General features: G+C 42.3%; 1 pseudogene across 1 annotated transcript; it reads right to left on the bottom strand.

The window, feature by feature from the left end:
• Nucleotides 1–20,693: 20,693 nt before the first annotated feature.
• On the bottom strand, nucleotides 20,694–23,406 carry LOC311361844 (annotated as a pseudogene). Its single transcript has 4 exons — nucleotides 23,214–23,406; nucleotides 22,009–22,347; nucleotides 21,180–21,750; nucleotides 20,694–20,959 (listed from the first exon to the last, which is right to left on the bottom strand). The product of its transcript is annotated as an uncharacterized misc_RNA (transcript).
• Nucleotides 23,407–23,822: the final 416 nt, after the last annotated feature.

Below are 23,822 nucleotides of genomic sequence, written 5' to 3'. Positions count from 1 at the left end.
TATGTTTTTATTAGGAGGTAAGGCACATTAGAACAGGAACCAATGTTATAATTACATTGAGTATCACAACACATCAGGATCACAATTGAAAATGTAAACATATCGATACAATAGAAGTACTGTGCACCATGATGAATGAAGAGTAAGACATACGGTCTGCCTCCTAGGATATTTTCTTATTTTATAGATCGGGCGACAGACAAACAATGTACAAATCAAAATAAACAAACAAACAAACAAACAAATAATGATAAAGATAAGAAGAAAAATAAAAAGAAAGGGAGGAGGTGGGGGTCCATCAATCAGGAGGCATAGACTGAAGAGAGTGAAAGAATGTTAAAAAGGGAAGCCACTTTCTATAAAATTTATTAGAATTACCTTTCACTGAATATCTGATCTTCTCCAGCTTTAGAAAAGACATGGTGTCATTGAGCCACTGAGTGCTAGAGGGTGCTTTAGTTGACTTCCAGTGAAGAAGAAGACGGCGTCTTGCCAGTAGGGAAGTAAAAGCTAAAATATCTAATTGGTTAGAGGTAAACCGGTTGTGGTCTTCTGGGAGCCCGAATATGGCGACATGAGGGGAGACTTTAATGGTAATTAAAAGTATTTTTGACATGGTATCGAAATAATTCTGCCAGAAGCAATAAAGTGACGAACAAGAGTAAAACATATGAGTTAAATTGCAAAATGAAGCATGGCATTTGTCGCAATTGTCAGTGATAGTGGGATAGATTTGTGACAGTCGAGTTTTGGAATAATGGACTCTAAACAATACTTTAAACTGTATAAGTGTGAGACGAGCGCAGGTTGAGCTAGTGTAAATTTTCTTAAGAGCAGTGTCCCACCAGTCATCTCCCAGATGTAGACCCAGTTCTTGTTCCCAAGCAGCCTTGACTTTGGTAACTGGTGAGCAATCAAAAGACAGGATTTCCTTATAAACTTTAGAGATGAGTGACTTCTGAAGTGGGTCGTGGCTTAGAAGCTCCTCCCACTGTAGACTTGGTGGTAATGAGGGAAAAACTGGAAATAATGCTTTAGCGCAGTGTCTAATTTGAAAGTAACGGAAAAGATGAGAGGGTGGGAAACAATTCTCCTGAGAGATCTGTAAAGCTGCGAAAAATACCATCCTTGTAAAGGTCTTTAAAACATTTCAGGCCCTCATTATGCCATGCAAAAAAGGTTAAATCTGTAAGTGCAGGTCGAAATAAATGATTGCTCAATAAAGGAGCTAATGTAGATGCTGACTTAAATTTGAAGTGCCTCCTAAATTGATACCAAATTTTAAGTGTGGAGCGAACCACTTGGTTATTTGTAAAGCCAGAGAGGTTGGATGGAATAGAAGAGGTAAGTAAAGCAGTTAGGGAAGATGAAACACATGACTGCGCCTCCAAATCACACCATGGCAGATCAACTGAGTTGAACCAAAATGAAATCTTGTGGATATGTGCTGCCCAATAATACAATTGAAAATTTGGAAGTGACAATCCACCATTGAATTTACATCTCTGAAGTGTGGATTTGCAGATCCTGGGTGCTTTTCCACACCATAGGAAGTGAGAAATAGTTTGATCAATTGTTTTAAAGAACTGCTTTGGGAGGAAAAGTGGGAGACAGTGAAACAAAAATAGAAATTTGGGCAAAATGTTCATTTTGACTGCATTAATTCTTCCAATTAACGAGAGAGGTAAGCTTCCCCATCTTTGGAGGTCAGATTTAATTTTAGACATTAAAGGCAGGAAATTAGCAGAAAAAAGAGAGTTTAGGGTTCTGGTTACATTGATCCCTAGATACTTAAAGCCAGACAGGGATTTAAAAGGGATGTCAGACTGTTTGAGCTGTGATGCTGAAGCATTGACAGGGTAGCATTCACTTTTAGAGATATTTACTTTATAGCCTGAGAATGATCCAAATCTCTGAAAAGTGGATAACATTGTTGGGATGGAAAGGACAGGATCTGAGACATACAGCAATAAATCATGAGCATAAAGTGATTACTTAAATTCTGTGCCCAACCGTGAAATCCCAGTAAAAATGGAAGAGGTCCTCAGAAAGATTGACAAGGGCTCTATAGTTAATGCAAACAATAGGGGAGATAAAGGACACCCCTGCCTGGTGCCACGTGCAAGAGTGAAAAAACTGGATTGAATGTTATTGGTGGAGATACTAGCTTGTGGAGATGTATAGAGGAGACGTATCCACGAAATGAACACACTTCCCAGCCCAAATTTCTTTAGTACAGTGAATAAATAGTCCCATTCAACCCTGTCGAATGCTTTCTCAGCGTCAACCGAGATCACTACTTCAGGTGTTGCCGTGTTCGTTTTAGAGTAGATAATATTTAGGAGAGTACGGACATTAAAGAACAGCTGCCGCCCCTTAACAAATCCAATTTGCTCAGGTGAGACAATAGTTGGTACAATATTTTGTAGGCGGTAGGCCAAAGCTTTCGCAAGGATCTTAGCATCCACATTTATTAATGAGAGAGGTCTGTAGGAGCCGCAAAGAACCGGATCCTTATCTTTTTTTAAGAGGAGACTTATGGAGGCCTGTCTTGAAGTGGGAGGGAGAGTACCATGTTGTAGCGATTCCTTATATACAGCATGCAGTAATGGGGACAGTTTATCCTGAAATCTTTTTAAAAACTCAACTGGGAATCCGTCCGGGCCAGGAGCTTTGTTATTTTGCATGTTTTTCAGTCAATTCAGTCTGTAGTTCAATACGTTGTTGAAGTAAACTGGGGGAGGGACAGGTAGCAAGTTGTTGGTCTAATTTAGTGAGAATGATAGAGAGTTCTTGCAATTTGGCTTTACGGGACTTGTTCAAATGGGCAGTGTTATATTTTAGTCCAGGAAGGGCCGCCGAGACAGGATCGCTTTTAACTCACTTTATTTGGTTAAGGTTATTGGTCTATTGTCTATCGTCTATGAAACAAAAGGAGAGGGATCGTATATAACACGCGCGGAGCGTCTCTAAGCTTTACATCTAATCGATACGCCGCCCAAGAGATTCTGATTCTAAAATGGCGGAGTCCGAGTTAAATAGGCAGGTAGAGGTGGGCGTGTTCTGTGGCTTTAAAAGCCCGCCCCCTTCATCTATGATGCAAGTCTTACAGCTTATGTTATGTTTACTCAGTATTGTGGCTATGGGAGAATATTATGGCTGAAATATGTTACAGCAGAGTACGAGATTATTTGTCCCCGTAGGTATGCTTTTAACGATTCCCAGAGCAGTGAGCATGATGTCATTATTATTTATAGCAATATAATCATCAATTTTAGCTGCAATGAATTTGTTAAATTTATCATCCGAAAGAAGTAATGTATTAAACCTCCAAGGTGTTGGGTAGCGGGGTTGTGAGGAAAACTGAATGTCTAAAGAGAGAGGGGCATGGTCAGAAATAACAATAGGGTGGTAATTAACAGTAAGTACTGTTCAATCCGAGAGAAAGACTGATGCATCTGTGAAAAGAAGGAATATTCCTTGGTGTGAGGGTTGTAAAATCTCCAAGGATCAATGCAGGCATTCTTGGACATGAAATCAGAAAGAGACCTCGACATTGATGATGGGGTCAGAGTTCGCGGATTAGAGCGATCTAAATTGGGATCGATTACACAATTCATGTCCCCACCAACTATAAGGAGATTGTTTTTCAAAGAGGGAAGACATTCAAAAAGCTTATTCATAAAATGCGGATCATCGAAATTGGGGGCATATATGTTAACTAATAAAACACCACATACTCACAGAGCTCTGACGAGCCGGTACTGAACCTCCAACTGACACCAACTGGCTCCAACTGTTACAACGCTACCAACTCTGGAACAATCCGCTTTACCCGCCATCAACCTGTGTCCTGGTGGTGGGAGGAGCCCAGTAAACCCACCACCGTGCAGTGCACACATTGCTACAACATTCATTTAGCCGACGCTCTTGTCCAAAGCAACTTAAAATAAGTGCGTTCAACAATGAAGATACAACCCGAAAAAGTGCAAGAATCATGCGAGTACATACAATCCACAAACCAGTGGCGGTTGTAGGGGGGGGCCAGTGCCCCCGTAACTGAGTCCGGCCCCCCCTGTGGCCCCCCCGAAACGAGCCAACCCCCCCGCCCTCCCCCTCAACAATCGCGTCCGCAATAGCGCTCGTCCACGATCCACCCCCACCCCCCCCCGTGGCAGTGGTCTAGAATCGCCACTGCCACAAACTGATTCCTACCTACCTACTCTGTTTAATAAATTAATTAATTTTAATAATAATAATTAAATATGAAATTAATTAATATTTTATGTTTAAATATCTCTAGGCCTCTAGTTTGAAGACAAACTAGGAGCCGCAGCAAGAGGGTCTGTAGCGTCTCCTCGGTTCACAGACTCTAGTCCTTCAGGTGCGTCAGGTGGACCTCACAGGATGTCTCCTCACCGCGAGGAGCTTGGTTTATCTCCTGATGGTGCGTTTCCTCCTCTGCACCGCTGCATCTCCAGATATGCAGGGCTACAGGATGCTACACCCCGAGTCTTCCTGTCTGCGGTGTGTGGTCTTGTTTTTTTTTTTCTTGTGTCATCTGATAAAGTATTGAATACGTGACTGCAATGTGTTCTGTTGTGCAGAGAAGTCGCGTCGTGACGCGACTTCTCTGCACAACAGAACACATTGCAGTCACGTATTCAATACTGAATCATCGTCGTGACACCACCGTGCTTTGGCCTCTCTGTCTCTTTGTGGCGCCGCTGGGCTCTGCACATCTGTGCAGGGCTTCCTCTTTGACACGGACAGTGTCTGGTTTCATTGACTCAGCTCAGCGGCGCGGTGGAGAGAGACATCTCACCAGTCCATCTTTAAGTGTAATTCCGGCAAAAATTTAACCCAGGGTCTTTTTTCGGCACATAAAATTAGCCCTCCAGACTCTTTCTTTCGTTGATCAACGAATGTAGAGCTTGCCCAGAGTAACGCTAACAGCCCAAATGGCTTCCATATTATTGCCTAGGGGAATGCTTCCAAATCTGCATTTTTTTAACCACTAATATTGCTCAAAATAGCACCAAACCTCTGCAGTAGCATGACTAGGGTCCCTACACATAAAACTAAGCATCAACAACTTAGTTATGCCCATGTCACACTGTCCCGAAATTGACACCAGATGAACACACGATAAAGGAAATGCCTTCACCATTCTTGAAGGCATCTGAAGCCATCGTATGACCGCCGGTGGAGTTTCTCAGGCTCCGGCAGCAACTTCGTGAGCGGTGGCAAAATCTTTGGCATGCCAAAATGGCATCACGAAGACAATGCAATAATATCAGTCCTGCAACGGGTCGGGTACCCGCATAAAAGTTGCTAAAACGGGCGGATTGTGACGTCCGTTTTAGTCAACAATACGACACTTGACTCCCAGCTGCGAAGAGACCTCAGTCTGGTTCAACAGCTGAAGAGACCTCAGTCTGGTTCAACAGCTGAAGAGACCTCAGTCTGGTTCAACAGCTGATCATTTGTCAGACGTGGAGCGGGGGCTCCAGCGATGACACTGCGCTGCCTGAAGAATTCCAGTGAAAGCCACCCAAAGGAGATCCTTTCGATGTTTTGGTGCGGATTTCATTTTGATCACGGATGACAGGTCAGATCTGGTGCTGAACTTTGCATTACTTGCGCATTACTGTACAGGCTTCATCGAGGAAGTAGGCATTCCGGTCACAATCCTGCTGGTATAGAGGTCCCATGAGGGGTTGGGATCTTTCTTCATCTAGGAAGGCCTTCATCCCCTCATCTAAAAACACTGACAGATTTAATTTAGTTTATACAGGCTATGCATCAAAAGAGCAACATCTAATCGCTAACGTTTGAACACCTGCCTAATCACAACAAATGAGTAGGCTAGTCTGCTACCGAAATCGCAGTCTCCTTAGAGGAAATATTACAATATTAACAATAACACATTGATTAACATATTGTCCAGCACTGGGTAACATTGGTTGACAATAGCGGTCTTCTAACTAAAACATCTTCACCAACGGCTCTGGAGCCGTATATGTAAAAGCGCTGCATATCGCTATATAACGTAACTGGGTATACTTTTACCATTTATCTTTATGCCAACAGATAATAACGACATAATTTCACTCCATAATATGTAAAAACAAGTTGTTAAAATTGCAGTGTCTAAAACAACCTTACACGCAGAGAAGTAAAGTTTATAACCCATTTGTTGAAGTTCTACCTCTCACAAAGTGTCAATGTCAATGTCAATTTTATTTATATAGCACATTTCATATGGCAAGCATAAACTCAATGTGCTTCACGATAAAAGCAAGATGCAATACATGTTGAGTACATATTAAAACAAACAAAAAGTTAGTGCATATTAAAACAGAAGCCAATTTGTTAAAACAAACAAAAAAACAAAACTAATTAAAAGCTTGCGAGAACAGGTATGTTTTAAGATTGCGCTTAAAAGAAGATGTGGTTGGAGATGTGCGGAGTTCAATGGGCAGAGAGTTCCATAGTGTTGGACCATAAAAACTGAAAGCACCTTGAGCTAATTTTGAATGTATACGTGGAATATTGAGAAGAGATTTACATGAGGATCTGAGGTATCTGTCAGGTGTGTACTGGGTGAGCATGTCAGAAACATAGGGAGGGGCAGCACTGTTAAGAGATTTAAAAACAATAAGTAAAATTTTAAAATCAATTCTATATTTAACTGGGAGCCAGTGGAAAGATTTTAAAACCGGAGTGATGTGATCGTACTTGTGTGTTTTTGATAGAATTCTGGCTGCAGCATTTTGAATGAGTTGAAGTTTATTAAGTGATTGGTTTGTTAATCCGGGGAAAAGAGCGTTACAGTAGTCTAAGCGGCTAGAAATCAATGCATGAACCAGTTTTTCCGAGTCTGATACAGATAAAAGTGATCTAACTTTAGAAATGTTCCGTAGATGATAAAAGGCAGTTTTGGAAATAAAAGAGATGTGCTTTTGGAAGTTAAGGTCTTCGTCGAAAATCACACCTAGGTTTCTGACATGTTCACTGGATTTCACAGAAGATGAAGACAGTAATGACGTAACCTGGTGCCTCAGTGCCTTTGGGCCCACCAACAGAATTTCTGTTTTGTCCTCATTCAATTGAAGGAAGTTATCTGTCATCCAGCGGTGGACATCACTAATGCACTGGACAAGATCCTCAAGTGGACTTAGGTGGTTTGCAGAGACAGATACATATAATTGTGTGTCATCGGCATAGGAGTGATATGATATGTTATGCTGTCGAATTATGGAACCAAGTGGGAGCATGTATAAATTGAACAGGAGAGGGCCAAGAATGGACCCCTGAGGAACACCACATGGATAGCTAACATGATCTGATTTAAAGTCACCAAGAGAGACTGAGAATGATCTATTCATGAGGTAGGATGAAAGCCAGTTAAGAGCAGTGCCCCTGAGGCCTACGCAATGCTCAAGGCGATGAAGCAAAATGTTATGGTCCACCGTATCGAAAGCGGCACTGAGATCGAGTAGAACCAGAACAGAAACTTTACCATTGTCGGAATTCATTTTAAGATCATTAACAACCCGCACAAGAGCGGTTTCTGTACTATGATTGTTTCTGAAGCCAGACTGATACAATTCAAATAAATTATGTTGTGACAGATGTTCATGTAATTGCTGATATACAACCTTTTCTAAAATTTTTCCCAAGAATGGCAAATTTGAGATTGGCCTGTAGTTGCTAGTGACCAGTGTGACTGCACGGGCGCCTCCATTATCCTCCGACTTCATTTTGGTGACGTGGGGGTAGGTCGATCACCCCCCGGTTCGATAGCAGGAGGTTCCACCTCCACGGTGGGAGGTTCCACCTCGCCAGGCGTTCCAGTGCCCTTTTCTTAGTAGGATAAGTCCCACGGCCCACTGGTTTGGATGGGCTCTGGAACGCACCAATAGTTCTTTGCTTTTTCCTAGCGTTGTCTTTCGTCTGTGTATGCCCCATGTTCTGTCTTTTGTGTTTTATTAACCTTGTCCCATCTTACTAACAATTATATTCACAACTTGTTCAATAAAAATGATTTGTTATAACTAAATTATTTTCTAAATTATATGAAAGAGCTGACATGAAATGCTTCTTTAAATGTTCCTTTATTTCTTTTGTAAGAACACTTTTAGGACATCAAGCAGCTTGTCCTCCCTAGCCTTGCTCTCCCTCTCGTCTTCTCCCTCTTTCATCTCCCGATACCGCCTGTCCTCCCTCTCTTGGGATTCTCCTTCTCTCTTCTTTCTTCTCTTTCCAGCATTTCCTTCTCTTTCCTCTCCTCACGCTGCAGCCGCTCTCTCTCCTTCCGATCCTCTCTTTCAATCGCCTCTCATCTTTCTTCCTCCTTCTCCTGGATTTCCTTTAATATCTCCTGCCACTCAGACTTCCTTTTGGCCAGATTTGGGGTACTCGGCTGCACTGAGGGAGGAGAGACCGCTGCCACATCCTGGGCAGATGAGTCCACTAGTACGGGAGGACTTATTGATGGCCTCCCGCCTAGTGCCTCATCCATTGGCCCATACCTCAGTGCTCACCCCTGTCCTGGGTGCTTTCAACTCCTACAGAACAACAGAAGCAAGCAAGCAGACTAATGACTAATCAAGCAGACTAATGACAATAATCATAACTATGTAGTTACACCCCTGTGGAAAAAGTAACAGACATTTCCATGACATCCTTACCTTATATTTTTGTTTCAGGTTCTCCCATTTCCTCTTAATTTTGGTGGCTTCTATTTTCCCCTCTAGCCCCTGGACCTTCATAAATTCTCTGCAAGAAAAAGGATGAAAACAAACAGTTCTTTGACTACATGCAAAAGATGTAATGTCTAACTAAACCAACATCGGATGCCTCAAACATAACTTACTCGAACCCCTTCTGTGCAGCATTCCTCCTGCCCGTGAACATGCGCTCGTTTGTAGACCTCCAGCTGATGAGAGCAGCCTTGTCTACATCAGTCCCTACAACAAGACACACTACTCTTTTAGTCTCCGTGCTATTGGTATTGCCGCAACAGAAGTTAAAGCGATAGCGATATCTGACAAAACCCGGCTACTGTTAGCTGTGACAGCTTCATTCATTAAAGCTGATGTATCATATATATTTGCCGTAGCTAGCTAACACAAAATGCCATTCAGCTAGCATTCGCTATCGGTTGAGCCATTTGTTCTGTTAACAATGAAAAACACACAATTACAAAAACAGATGAAAGCTTATCACATCAAAATAAACAACTAATACTTACATTTGTATTCGCCGCTCGCATTGTACACCATTATTTTAAATGTTCAGCGGTGCCGCGTTGCATTATGGGATACAGTATCCGACGTAGTGAGCTCTGGATGTATACTAGAAATTTTTGCCCGATTAGTACATCATCCGGGTAACTGTCGCATACTGCAAAAAAAACATTTTTCGGTGCTGCTCCCTGTGGCTATGTGAGGATATTATGGCTGAAATGTATCACATATTGAACCACTTACCTTTTGACGAGGTCGGAGGCCAGCCACCTGCACGATGGTGAATGTGCTGCAGTCACTCGGTTCCTTGTACCCAAAACCAAGGGACACTACAACCTCGACCGTCGACACATGGTTAACAAGTATATCGAAGTCATCTCCGACATAGCCTGTAGAACCGAAAAGATAACGCACAATTACCATACATGTCCATGCAAACCAACAGTTAGACTCCACTCACCACCTCTAAGTCCTTTCACAAAAGCACCCATGCACAGCCCTCAAACAATACACCACTTTACTTGCCTGATACATAAAACAAGCATGCATTCAACAACATATGTATAACTTACTCAGACTTCTGCAGACATTTCCGAGCTTCACAGGCGTGTGTTCAGCCGCTGCCTGTTCGAAGCGTCCATGCTTCTCTGCTCCAAAAATGACTCCTCTCCTATATACATCTCTGGAAGTTTGCACGACGCAATTGAAATATTTCTTGTTCTTAAGAGAAATCTCGACTTTGGACACACAATGGAGGTAGCCCTGAACAGTGATCTCTTCCTCACAAACCCTGGCACATTTTGGTGCAGAACTAGCCATCTTGACTCTACAAGTGAACTGGCATGGAAGAACACCATGGCCGTGTCCCAATTCAGGGGCTGCATCCTTCGAAGACCGCGAAGGCTGCATCGAAGGCCTAACGAGCATTGTGGAATGGGACGGTCTAGCCTACGGAGCATTTCCGGGTTGCGTAAAAAGCCTTTAACGCCCTTTACCTTGCGTGATGACGTGCCACTCTTATTCTCCCTAGTAACACAGACACCTGTGACCTGTTGACCTGTTGTTGACCTGTTCATACTAAACAGCGGAATATTCAATATTATTCAAAGTCTAACCTTACTGCGATCAGAACTGTCCCGGCGTCTCAGTTTGGAAACTGCTCAACCAAAATTGACATGGAGCCAGAAATGATAATTTTATGTTTTATTTTTTATGTTTTATTGGAGGAGATGGAACGAGTTCACCGCCGGAGCCGGCGGGTGATTTTTCTCCGTCTCAGAGACGCAGAAGACCAAAGATTGGTAAAGCTGTGTAACTTTACTTTTAACCAGTAGACAGTAGATCAGTAGACGTCTGATAAATTACATATTTAAAACAGTCCAAACCTTACTTTTGTATAAAAAAAAATGTTTTTGTCATTAATCAGCTAAAATGGTTTAGTAACTTAAATAAATATATAACTGTTGGATAGATAGATTTAAGCCTTATCTATCTAAGCTCTCCACACTTGATATCCAGCTATTGTTCAACAGTTTTTCCTTCTCTTTCTTTCCCTAAACCAGCCCAGACCCCTGTACTGCAGGATCAATCTAACTGTTCCTGTCCTGGACCGTTTTTTTAATGGCCAGGACACCAAGCCAGATTTTCGGCTGAGCAGGGAGGCCCTGGCAGTGCTGCTGGACCTCCTCCACCAGGAGACATGGACGGGCTGCCACCGTTGAGACCCTGGTGTTCCTGTTCTGGCTGGCTAGTGGGCCATCATACAGGGGGGTCTCCAGAGGGGATGCCTCGTTCCACTGTCCACCGCATCGTCCACAGGGTCGCTGAGGAGGTGGTGGCCATTCGCCACAAAGTATAATATGTCCGTATCAAGCCACCAAGCGGCCCTGATGGTCACTGCTACAGGAACAGGAAACTGTTTTCTTCCATCATTCTGCAGGCTGTTGGTGACCATCAGGGCCGCTTCATTGATACGTACGTGGGCTGGCCTGGGTCAGTACATGACTCTAGAGTCCTCCAACACAGCCCACTGTATTCAAGGTCTGGTGTAGTTAAGACAAAATAAACAATGTATTTAAATGAAACAGAACTTTATTGATTTATAACAATTATTTATCTACCAATTTCTCTAATATGGAGAATAGTCTCTCCATCCGTTGCTTGCCCTCCTCGGCTCTCCTCTCTTCTGCCTCCCTCTGCAGCTTCATATCTTCCTTTATAAGAAGAAGTAACTCGTCTTTATCCCTCTTCCTCTTTTTGCCAGACCTCCTCCTCCTCCTCCTCCTGACCCACCACTGCTGAACTTGGCCCTGGTGTGTCCTCAGGGATGGAGGCGATTAGGACAGGGGGGTTGGTGGAATGCCTCTGTCCCAATACCTCATCCATGAGGACAAACCAGGGCCGAGTGGCAGCAGTGGGCTTCCCTCCTAGCCCCTCGCCTGACCCTGGACACTGCAATCCTACGGCAGAGGAAATCAATCATGGCACTTAACAACAACAGCAGCAAAACACATTTCAGCAAATGTGTTAACTTTCATGGTTAAAACAAATAATGTACATTTAAAATTACATGTACATACTTTATACTTTTTTTTAAGTTGTCCCATTTTTTTCTTTGCCTTCAGGGGAGTCACCTTCCCCTGCAGGCCTATTTTCTCCAGAATTGTCCTAATCACAGAGAGAAAACAAGAGAAAAGAGAAACATTTATCAATCATGTTAATAGCCCATGTTAACATTAGCCCATTTGTAATATCTACATCTGACCATCTTGTAAAGATTACAGTTAAAGATTACAGTTAAATTAGCCCTCATCCTATACTTATCCTAACTTATGTTATAAATAAACTATTGTTTCCTTACCCCTATGCCACACTGGCCGAGCATTTGGCCTCAGTGAACAGTCGTCCTTCTCCCCCCTCAAATTTATAAACCGAGCAGTATGCTCCTGGCTCCCTAAACCAAATGTTAGAATTAGTTTTGCTTCACACCAAAGAAAAGCAGCTTAAATAACTAAATAACCAAGTTAGCTGTGTAATAAATCCCAACGTATGTAACGTTACTGTCTGAAGACCAAACAGGGTTCACTACCTGTCTAAATGGGTTCGCCTTGGTCCGTTTATCTAACATTAGGCCTACATAATTATATTATTGGATTATATTATAATATTAACCAACCTATAAAATCGCCACAATTTCGGTGAGATATAACCCTTTGGACCGAAAGTATAGGGCTAACGTTTGTACATAGGTCGGATGCTAGTTTGCGTCACTTTAACGAAAAGATGAGGGTTTAAGGGGTTTTTGTGTGTTTTTTTAAACATTTGTATCGTTAGCTATTCGAGTGACTTGAAAGTTTGAAACCTATCAATACTTCAAAACCTATCAATACTTACATTTAAATGTATAACTGGTCCCTGCCGCTTCAGATGACTCCTCCGACGCCATAATCCAACGCGCAATGAATGTTGGGATACGTTGGGCCGTGAAGGATCCACCCGGTGGGTCCTTCAAACCCGGGAAACGAAGGCTGCATATCTCGGCCGCATTCGAAGGACCCTTCGAAATGGGACAGCACTTGGCGTGCCGCTGTGACGTAAGCGGTCTTCAAATGTGTCCTTCGAAGGATGCAGCCCCTGAATTGGGACACGGCCCATAAGTACTGGTACTGTGATCTAATGAGGTCACCAGATGAGAACGATAGGCTTGAATACTGGACAGAGCTTAGACGGCCTGAGCTTCGTTTAGCACTTAAAGGCTAGATAGGGGGGCCAAGCACAAAGTACAAGGCAACTTAAGAGAGAAAATATCACAGTGATTGGCCTAAAGGTGGTGCTATAGCAAAAGTCCAAACATGCAAACTTTGAACAAGCATATCTCGTAAACGCTTTAGTGTACAGTCATGAAACTTTGTTCACACATGCATATCCTCATGCTGAACAAATATGCCTCAAGAATCTATGACTTTATTTGGATAGATTTACGACTATTTGGAACTTTGTTAAAAACACTCAATTCCCTAAGGATCCTTGTTTTTTTTACGTAGACAAAAATCCTTTGGCACATATCATCTATTGATGTCTTTAACCTGACATGAAAGAAAGTCTGTAAAATAAAGAATAAAGCACCCAGGAGCCATTGACTTTTAAAAGGGGTGTGGTTTAAAACGCAAAAACACTTAAATATTATAAAGTTATTATAAACTTAAAGCTTATATCAACATCAAAATGGACTCCTATGATCTTGAGTCCAATACAAAAGTTGTTCAGAATCAAATTCTTCAGGAAAAAGTCAACATATTTTGAAATAGGGCGTGCCATCGAAATGGGTGTGGCCCATTCATAGACGGAATGTTTGATTTGAGCGGGACCGACTTAGTGGCTGTTGGGGACCAAAGTTCCAACTGCTCAAGTAAGATGAAGTCAATTGATAAAACAACATGGCCGCCAGAGGCTCAAAATCGTCCAAAATGTACTTTGTACCAAAAGGCAAGGTTAACTTAAACCTTGCATCAACCTTGGTGTAGTTAAAGGTAGATGGGTCAAGATGAAACGGTCCAAATTGTATCTAAATCGGGCTATAGGGAGCGGTAAAACATTTAACTGAAAATGCAACCTCTCCAAATTGTATCCAGATTGGCCCATGTGGGGCATTATAACAATTAACTGAAAATGCATACATTGGATGGCCATATTTCCTGACCCCTTTCACCTACAGTCATGAAATCCTGTAGACGTTTGTATCTCCTCATGTTGAGCTAATGTTCCTAGGGAAGCCAGAACCTGTAACAAAATGGCGGCTGGATGTCCAAATTAGCCCAATCAATGTTAGGTGACTAAAGGCGGAGTTAACTTGAGTCAATCACCAAACTTGGTGTACTTAAAGAAGCATAGGTCAAGGTTAACCAGGCTAAAGTTAATCAAAATAGGACAATAGGGGGCGCTAAAGCGATCAATTGAAAAACTTTGACTCATACCTCCTCAGCCTTTTGACGTACGGTCATGAAAGTTTGTTTGCCCATCAACAGAACCAAGCTGAGGCTATCCCAGCGTTGTCAACCAGATGCAAACAGAGGGGTGTTCCACAAAGCCGGTTTTATCACTTACCCAGCTAAGTTAACCCAGGGTTAGCGGCAACCCTAGGTTTTCCGTTCCAAAATGACCACGGCATGTAAGTTGCTATGGAAACATATGCTCTCAATCAAACCTGGTCGGAGCAGGTTTTGCGCAGGTTAAGTTTGGAAGATAACCCGGTTTTGCTCAGAGTAGGCTATTTAAACCCACGTTTATCGCAGCTTTTACGTGTTCGCCTATTGATATCGGAGCGCAAATAATTTGTGCAATTCACAGAGAGATTAATTAGACCACGGCTCGACATATTGTCCTTTCCGGATGACTTTTTGCTGGAGAGATATAGTTTTTCACGTGATTCTTTGATATATTTAAATAGCCTTCTCCAACCCTACATTGCAAATGTTACCAATCGTGGATCTGCCCTCAGTTCACTACAAACAATTTGCATAGCTTTCCGTTTTTTTGCGACGGGTAGCTTTTTGTACAGTGTAGGAGATGCTGAGCACATAGGCAAAGCTACCGTCTGCCGCTCCGTGCGTCTGTCTTGCGCTGAAGCGGTTGTTGCGTAACTTCATGGAGTTTCACCAACTTGCAGGTCAGCATTATCTACTTTAAGTGTTCCCAAATGGCTCCGAAATTATCCTTGTTGACTTTTCATCTGGGTGTTATATTTCAGGATTTCCTAATGTAATTGGGTGCATTGATGGCACACATCCAATGTGAGCAATACATTTCAACAGGGTGCGTTGCATTATGAACATATCATAGACCTCATATAATTGTTGTGCTTGTGCAAGATAGCTCAAAGTTTGTATTTGATCGCAGGGCAATTCGATGGGGATCTCCTAGGAGATCGAGGGTATCAATGCCTCCCGACGCTCATCACCCCGTACCCTAATCCCGCTCCTGGACCACAGACAACATTTAACCTGGCACACAGCAGAACCCGCGTTAAGATTGAAAATACATTCTGGATATTGAAGTCCAGATTCCAATGCCTACGTGGACTAAGAGTTTGTCCGGAACGGGCATGCGATGTAATTGTTGCATGCGCCTCCACAATATAGCCACTCTGCGCAAAGAGATGCCTCCCCACTACCCGTTCCTCGAGGAGGAACACATTCGCAAATGTTTGTAAGGGCTGACAAAGGATGCGAGACCACATTTGCAGAAATCATTTAAATAAAAAAAAATAAAAAAAAACACTTTTCTTCCATCATTTTCATTCTTTAGTTGCTGAGGGAGGAAAAAGAATAATTAGTACCTTGATCGGTAAAATATGCGGCCCGTTTCGCCATTTTGATCAGGATTTCCATGATCCATACATCACGTCTTTATAGGTTTGCCGTGAACGCGCACAACCCTGTGTTAACCAACCCCGTGTTGATTGAACTAATTCATAACCGGTGCTGTGGAACCGACAGCTCTGGGTTAGTCGGCACAGGATCGGACAACCTAGAGTTCAGCGTTAACTCTGTGTTTGTTAAACCTCCGTTCTTGGAACACCCCTCTGAAGAGGTCTTATTTGTCTTCATCAGGGTCTTTATGGTCTGCGTCACGGTCTTAATGGTCAATCAGGGTCTTTATGGTCTGCGTCAGGGTTTTAATGGCCTATCAGGGTCTTAATGGTCTGACAGGGTCTTATTGGTCGGATTTAGCCTTGGCACCCCTAAAATGCTGCTTTATTATTTATTATTGAGTTTATAGTGGTAGTGTACTGGGGTATTATTGGGGATCCTCTGTATTCACAGAGGATCTTAGTTCTAAAAGTAGCTCCTAACTGGCGAATTTAGGAGAAACTCCTAAAAATAATGGGCGTGTCAGTCTTAAATTTAGGACTCCTAACTTTTTTCACTAAGAGCAATTCAGAAAGTATTTTAGGCCTAAAAGTAGCACCTAAGTCTAGGAGAGCTTAAAAGTCCTCAAGAGGACTCCTAACTCAGTAAGACCTATTCACAAAGAATCTGAAAATGGCTGCGAGACTAAATGTTTTGGAGACAATGGAAGACTGTGAATTGATGAAGAGATATAGGCTAAATTGTGAGGGTATCAAACTTGTTGTGGAATTAGTGCGGGATGCAATAACATCCCAGACTAACAGGAATAACCCGATTAGTCCGGAAATAAAATGTTTGACAACACTACGTTATTTAGCAACAGGGAAATGAACTATCCTGTAGCAGCACATTTTATTGAATTTAACCACCCAGTGTCATCTTTAAAATATATTGGAATAGAGAAAGTTTCCCTGCCCCCTAGAGGAGGTGACTTAGATTTACTATTGTCAAGAAGAGAACATTTTTGGATACATCATCTTAAAACTTTGGTACCACACGGCTTAAATGTTGATTTTGATTTCAAATGCTTCTTGTAGCCTAACTTTGTTAACTTTTATTAGATTAACTAATGATATTATGTATGATTCTCCTATAGGACTGTTGTTTTAATGTTGTTTCTTAATCTATATGATATGAATTCCTGTCATTGTGTCTGTCTATGAGGTAATACTATTTATGACTATTTATACAATTGGCCTATAGTAAATATTTATTGGATTTTGCAAACTATGCTATTTATGATGTTCATACAGAACAGACTTTTTAAGATAGTTTGTTAATCTACATACATGAAATTCTGTAATATGTTTGTATAAGATATTTAGTAGAACATGATGTACATTTACTTCTAAAATTGTACTGTGACACTGCCACACCAGTCTAATTAAATCATGAGTGTCTTGTCAGCTGTATGTAATTAGGCCTAATCAACTCTAATCAACAAACGGAGGGTTGAACCCATGTCATTATGTGATCTGAGGAAGGCCAGTTCGGCTGAAACGTTATCACCTCAATAAAACCTCGTGAGTGTGCGGTAGTACTTCTTTCTTTTTCAAGGCCCAGGTTGCCAGCACCTCTTGATCTGGTGTGCGTTTGCATCTCTCCCATAAAGTTTCCTTTGGACAATCAACAACTACACAGGATCAGAGCCAACTTCATGGCAACTGCAGGTATGCCCGGTGTGGTTGGTGCTATTGACGGGACACACTTTCTTTCATCCCTGCGCACTCTTTCTCCTTCTCAATCTTTCTTTTTCTATGTTGTGACCCCGACAGCTTTCTTCTCTGCCTCTCCATATTTATGTACCGGTCATCAGATGACTACGATTCAAATGAAAACACTCTCGCGCTCTCCTCCAGCGCGAGCTCGAGGGGCGCGCACTGGAGCGCAGTGTGGGGAGGAGGGGGGAGGAAGGAGGAGGAGGAGGGGGGAGGAGGAGGAGGAGGAGGAGGGGGGAGGAGGAGGAGGAGGAGGAGGAGGAGGAGGGGGGGGGCGCCTAATCAGTGACATGCCTCTGTTATTGATCAGAGGACATTGATCATATCATTTACACAAACGCTGTTAAATACAGAAAATGCAGACTCAAAATAATTGTACCTTTATGGCTTTGGCGCCCCCTCTAGTGCAGCGCCCCCTATGGCCCCCTCTAGTGCAGCGCCCCCTCTAGTGCAGCGCCCCCTATGGCCCCCTCTAGTGCAGCGCCCCCTATGGCCCCCTCTAGTGCAGCGCCCCCTCTAGTGCAGCGCCCCCTATGGCCCCCTCTAGTGCAGCGCCCCCTATGGCCCCCTCTAGTGCAGCGCCCCCTATGGCCCCCTCTAGTGCAGCGCCCCCTATGGCCCCCTCTAGTGCAGCGCCCCCTATGGCCCCCTCTAGTGCAGCGCCCCCTATGGCCCCCTCTAGTGCAGCGCCCCCTCTATTTTTTTTCTAAAGAATTCTGGCATGATTTTCACAGTTCTATAAATGTTCCTTTTTTAAAGTGAGACTTTTTTATCGTGTAAATTGAGGGAGCAAAAGCAGCATCGGCTCCAAATATCAGCTCAAGAAAATGGGTATCGGCGTATCGGTCATCGGCTAAGGCTGATGGGAAAAGGCCCATTGAAAAGAACAGGCCAAAAAAACGTAGGCGCCACATGTTTAGAGCTGTTGTAAAACTACTGCGTTGTCCATCATGGACCAACGTAGTTACCTTACCTACCTAAGGTATCGCGGTCCCCGGAACAGATCTGCGAAACTGACCCGTACCGGGGTCCACTTGCACGCCGCGTTGGATCCGCTACGGAGGTATCGCGGACCCGCCGTGGCTCCGCGATACCTCTGAAATTGATACATACATCCGTCGCGGACCCGCAACGCACTCATCGTGAAAAAAATCGTGGCTCATCCGGCCCGGATCCGTTTTGGACCTGTTTATCATATTTTCCAAATCCCTTCTGTTCTTGTTGTAGGATAAAATAGGATAAAACTATCACTAGAACTAGGCCTACTACAGCAATATAGGCCTAAAGCTTAAATCTGCATTACATATTTTCAACCTTAATACAATAGGCCTAACAGAAAACGTTAAATTCAAAACATAAATTTACTGTAGCTACAAAAGAAATCACTTCTCAATGGACATTTACATTTATGGAAAGTTACCGGGTATAGCCTATTCTGTTTTTGTTAAGTAGCCTGTTGGCTACATTCATTTTGTGGTCAAAACCTAATTTAGTGCTTTACAGGCCTAGGCCAGTGCAGACATTTTATCTATTAGGCTACAACTTCAATGAAATGCACTGAAATGTTGCGCAATGCACAGCTAAAATATCAGAAAATTAAAAACTGGTTAACGACAAGAAGTTCAATAAAAATATATTTAATTGATTATGGTGTTTGATTCGATTTTAAGACTCGGGCTGTGAGGGACTGGATGGGGGACGGACACCTCCTCGTCTCTTTGTCGCCCGGTCCGTGGCCAGGTTAAACCACCTGATTGCGTGTTTGGTGACCTCCGCATCGGTGACAGACTTTGTGATGGGATTTTTCCTCACAGCACCTGAAATCAGACAAATATGTTTATGGTATGTAGCATTCAAAGCCAAGTAGGCTTACACAATACAATATATGAGATAGGTATTAAGGAGATTAAATAATAATAAAAAAAAACATGACTTGCAAAGTAATGAAGGTTGTGGTGATTAAAATAAGTAAATTTGAGAATATTTTGAATGAATAGGCATACATTTTTGTTATTTATGTAAAATGTTCCTATATATAGCCTATTATTATAGCTTGCATACTAATATTTTAAAACATGGGAATGCGAAATGCATCCTGGGATATTTAAAGGTCCCAAGTAACTAAGATGCATGTAGCCTATAGCCTACATGTATACATGCATCTTAGTAATCCAATCATAGTTTGACTAAGCCAATAAGTCGACTTTCTTGAGTGTCATGTGAGTCATTATACGAAAACGTGCCATTTACCATTCTTAATGTTTGATTTTCAAAGTAGTTTTAAAAGTCTTTAAGCCCCTTTTTGGATGAAGTATATCCTCACCTCTCAGAAAAATGTGCCGTGCCATCTCAGGCCATCTTATTATTATTATTATTATTTTCACATATAATCAACATACTTGTGTTTTGTCAACCCTGTTACTGATATATCAATTACTGTTTGAAAAGGTTTTAAATCCAAATTTTAAACAAATCTGATATACTGTGAAATATACAATCCCCCTTGTTACACTAAGTGTGTTTACAAAGTGAGAATATTGAGGATTTTACTTTTTCCATGAATTAATCTATGCTCATTTACAATTGACTCTTTCACAGCTTTAAGAAAAAGTTATGAAAACTAAATAATAATACCCCAATTTCTTTGAGTGGATTACTGGTCTCTTTTACTTAACATATAAATGAGTTGATTTTACATTTGTCTTTTCATTTTTTACATTATATTAGAATATTATACAAGTAACAGGGCTGACACCTCAGTAACAGGGTTGCCAACAGTTAACATATTGGTTATACTGCTTGTTTAAGTTACAGTGATGGCTATAATCAAGTTATATTGGGACATTCATAAATCTTTCATTCAACATGACTATTTTGGAGACCGATTGAGAGGTTTTAGCATAAAATATGATAAAATGATGATACTCTGTATGTAAATGTATTCCAATTGTTTAATTCAAAACATGAAGGATATTGAAATTACATCACAAATAAATTATGCATTGAACATGTTTGGCCTTAACAGAAGAAACAAAAGCCTTGGAAATTAACTGTAGCGGAATGCAGTGACAAACTGCAGAGGAATCCACACCTTTCCTAGATGGATATGAGATTTTCAGAACTTTCTCACACCTGTGTAACTCAGTATTTCTATTTTGCTCCAACATAGTATAGAATGCAAACCCTAACCCTCACCCGATCACTTCATGTAACATTCCTGTATGCCTACCCAACAAGTTTTGACCAGATGTCACTCTGTATCTCTACGTGCCGTGCTGTCACTCTAACAGGAGCAGGAATCAGTCAAAATGTCATCAAACATGACAGAAAAATCTATTCTGGCCAATACGGTGCATGCACTTCACTTGGGCATATCCTTCATCTTTTTCCATGATGATTCCTGGGTAGAGCTCCTTATCATATTTCAGGACACACCATTCGCCAACGATTTCATCATTATTCCAGTCGATCTCCTGGGGTCCCTGAGGTTTTTCTGTCAGATGCTCCTCTGACTGGGTTGGTTGAGGTCTGACTGGGTTGGTTGCTTCAGGTTCCTCAGCCTGGATCATTTGAGGGTCCTCTGACAGTGGAGGGAAGATGAAGTGCTGAGTTCTGAAACATGTGCAGGACAGGTTCTTCAATGTGGCACACAGACAGCGCACATCCCTGGAGATCAAGTGGCCTTTTTTGTTGGTGACCACCTGGTGTATTCGCATTGTCCCTGGGACCGATGGGATGTTTACTGGCATGTTGCGGTATGCATCCACAATGTCATCGGTTTCCACATAAAAGAGCTTCACTGTGGTGCCAGTTGTCAATAGCGCTCGGTAGTGTGGCGGCATCAGGGATGTCATGCCCTTGGCTCACAAGCTGATCTGCCAGTCTTTTTAACACCCCCCCAACACCATCAGGAGCTCCCTTGCCATGGCTCGCTTCGAAAAAATTCCAGGTGCCACTCTCAAAGCCTCTCTTGCTCAATTCAGTGCTGAACAGGAAGAAAATACCCTTCTGCCTGTATTGAGTACAAGGGCCATCGCTGAAGAAGTGGACCACAGACACAGATGGATGACGGGCTTTTATGAAGTCCAGTACTGGGTCAAGATGTTGCCAGATTGCCGGGGGACCTTTTTGCTTGGACTGTGAGATGGTGCAGAAGCAGAGAGGATTTGCATCTTCACCAGCATACAACACACCTGTGTGCATTGTTGCCTGTTGATGTGAGGCACCGAAATGCACTGCCTGGATCTCTGCACTGTACTTACACAAGTAGTTTTCTGAGAAGTCCACATGTATAATGCATTCGTGCGAGGACAGACTTCTCTTTAGTTCTCTGGAGAACGAGAACTGCTGCTTAATGTTGAACACATGCTTCTTAAACATATGCAGCAGACAAGTGAAACGTTCAATGAGGTCCTCTAAAGAGCTTTCAATTTGTTTTTTGACTGTCACTTTGAATGACATAGCCTCATTTGCTTTCTTATCATTTGTCTTCTCTTTCTCCTCCGTTACCCACTGTGTGTATGTAACGCGCGTTGACGCATCATGAACAGTAGCCAGTGGGAAGCTTTTCAGTTTGCATGTGGGACACTCTCCATACATGCACTCTTTACTGTTGGTGCTGCAAGAGACCTCCTCTGTTAGCCTCTCACGGTTTGAGTTGGTAAGCAAACTTAGTTGCTTTAGCTTGTCAACCATAAAGCCGAGGTTCTCATGGATTTTGCACATGCAAGTATCTCTGTCCTGAATGGTCGGATGTACAACCCAGAAGGGACGAAGTGTGCAAAAGAGACTGTAGGACAAAGATCTGTGTGGATTTTCAGATTGGAACTTCCTGTGAAGGTTTAACAATGAATCAACAAGAAATCTCTTTTGTTTTTTAACTTTGTTTCGCGTTATGGTCTGTTTCCTTCCAGTTGTGACCCGACTGACATCATCTCATTCATAGAAGGCTCTGACACTTGATTTGAACTGTGTTGGGATGCGGAGCTTTTCTTTACGAGTGAAAGAAAGTGCATTTCTATCTTAAGTCTTCCACCTTCTTCTTGGAAGACCAGTGGCACTCTGTCCATATTTCTGCATGCGATACTTTTTGACTATCTGCCCAGATACCAATTGGGAGATAATCTGCCTCTCTCGCTCATCACGTGAATCTGTACATTTGCTTCTTATGTCCCTCAACAGTGCAGTATGGAATTTGAGGGTTTTTTGTGCTTTTGACCATGCAACTGGGGTGCTGAGATGATGCTTGACTTTAGAAGATGGGGATGTTGTTTTATTCTTTAGGCGGAAGTACCTTTTTTTTGTACTTATTTGTCTTTTGTTTTTATTTTTCCAGGCTTTGCCTCAATTTCCCCAGATCATGGTGGAGCTTCTTTCTCTCCCTCTTTGACCTTAAACGCCCCTGATCCCGTTGCCTGCAACACAATGAAGCGCTGATTAATCAAACAAGTGTACTGAGAATCAAATTATCATTAATATATAGGGAGATGCATGTAACACACTCAAATGCCCAGTGTCATACATGTATGAACACACATGAGCTCTCTCTCACACACACACACACACACACACACACACACACACACACACACACACACACACACACACACACACACACACACACACACACACACACACACACACACCCTATTAAATCTAAATTTACAAAATGCTAAAAGACACCATATACTGCAACCACATTGAACATAAGCCATAACCTCTCTTTCCTCTAACTCTAACCTTGAGGGCCCTGGTGCTGGCTCTGGACTTAGAGGGGGCGTCATGCACTGATCTATGGCTGCTGCACTTGCTGCTTTGGCTGTTCTGCATTTTACTTGTGCTGCTCTCCATTTCAGCCGCTTGGCTCTCCTTTCTCCGTCATTTAGTTCACTAACAGACAGCTTTTTCCCTGTGTCTCTGTCCTTTCTCCACTTTTCCTTCTCTTTTTCTAAATATGCTTCTCGTCTCAGGATCAGCATTTCTACGTTGTCTGTATCTGCGTTGTTTCTCAGCTGCAGAAAGAGGCATCCTAGCACAATCCTATAAAACACATAAATCACTATTGTTAACACTAACCTATTTCATATAGTAAGTTATAATAATAAAAATAATAATGAATTTGATTTATGAAGCTCATTCCTAAAACAACGCACTGATAGTGTATAAAGATAGATCAGCATAGGTCAGTAACCTCAATAAATTGTAGCCCGCCTATCAGTAGAATAATAGAAAAACATGATATTTAGGTATGAAACCTGCAAAAACATGTAAATTATGTAAATACTATTGGAAAGAAAAGTATATTTTCATGTACACACAAAAGCATATACTTTCGTCAACCCTGTTACCCTAGAATGTTAACAGGGTTGACGGTAACAGGGTTGACGAAAAATGTTATTGGCAGCCATTACTAGCCATCAAGGTCAAGGTCATGACACCACAAG

This window comes from Micromesistius poutassou, assembly GCF_964030765.1.
Source record: "Micromesistius poutassou genome assembly, chromosome: 17".
Taxonomy (NCBI): Eukaryota; Metazoa; Chordata; class Actinopteri; order Gadiformes; family Gadidae; genus Micromesistius; species Micromesistius poutassou.
Note: the sequence above shows the minus strand (reverse complement) of the source record. Positions and strands in the feature narration are given on the sequence as shown.